This window comes from Papilio polytes, unplaced genomic scaffold (genome assembly GCF_000836215.1).
Source record: "Papilio polytes unplaced genomic scaffold, Ppol_1.0 DF821289.1, whole genome shotgun sequence".
In the NCBI taxonomy this organism is placed as follows: Eukaryota; Metazoa; Arthropoda; class Insecta; order Lepidoptera; family Papilionidae; genus Papilio; species Papilio polytes.
Genome location: NW_013527915.1, coordinates 444535 through 445912, shown reverse-complemented (window position 1 = coordinate 445912; position 1378 = coordinate 444535).

Sequence of the window (1378 nt, the reverse complement as noted above, 5' to 3'; positions counted from 1 at the left end):
CGAGAACGGCCTTTCGGTTACTTTCATATAAAATAACGGCCCGTGGGCGCGGGGCGAGGGATCGGGTCGGAGGGAGTACGCGAGTCCTCATCTTCCTGCGCAAGCGCCGGCCAATCGCGAGAGGCCCAAACGGCAGGATGCAGACGTATTTTTAGTCGAAAACGTGGTCAGGCACAACGTAAACAAGCGAAGCGTGCGGTGCTATAATCTCCGCCCGCCCTGCGCCCCACACCCGCCGCTCGCCCTGCGTCCGCCGCCCGCTGTCCGCCCTGCGCTTGCGGCGCGCTTTCGCTTCGTCATTTACCTCACGCTCGCTTTCAGACCGTTTTTCGTATAGCCGTTTATGATTTACATTTACTCTCGAGGTTTGAAAAGAACAACATTATTATAAACATTTTTACATAGCTGTAAATATTAAAAATGACCGGAACATTCTTGATTTTATAATTACGTTTTATGTGCGTTGAGACAGCAGGAATAAATAAAAAATACATTTAACATTTAACGATTAACGGTGACCTAGAGAGATACAAGACATCGCACATAATAACTTTAAAAACATATATTTGACCTTTAATTTAAATCTATCTGAACACATAAAAGATCTTTTAGAATGGAATTTTCCTGTAGCTTCAAAATTGGACTATTTCAAGACCCGTATATAGAATTAAATAATGCTGGTCGTCGAATAGTCCAAATTCGAACATAACCAAATGTTTTTTTTTAAATCTCATTAGTCATTATCTCTAGCCAACATCAACTTGAGTTGTGTCAAATTTCACATTCATCTGTAAGCGCAATTTCCTTAAAAAGGTGTACAAAGTTTTCGCTTCACGTATTAAATATAATGATGGATTCTCAGAAATACAAAGAAGAAGTTGTTTATTTAAAAGTATTAACATATGTTTTCCGTTCACGTTATGTTTACAAAATAAGCGTGTATTTGTTTTTGTTACAGACACCTTCAACATCCAGTCTGTCTATAGAATACACCTTCGAGCTGAGATCAAATGGAATGGCTTGCCAATATCTCCTCATCGATAATCGAGAAAAAGCGCCTGGGATTCTGCAAGATATTTATATGAATGTATATTTTAACCCGTATGACCTTCAACTGATTCCTTTATTAATGTCTTGCACAACGCAAAGAAGATCCAAGACGAAATAAATAGAGACAAAAATTATGAGAAGGGACTAGAAGGTTAGAAAGAACGTGTAAAGGTAAGAGTAATTAATAAATTTAAGAGAATAACATTAAGAGAAGACATTTATTCATCATTTCACATATAAATCAAACTCAATCACTCAAAGCTTTTAAGCTTTAGCATTTATCATTTGTACACAACCATCAAAGCGCACGCAGACTCTCCCTTTACGA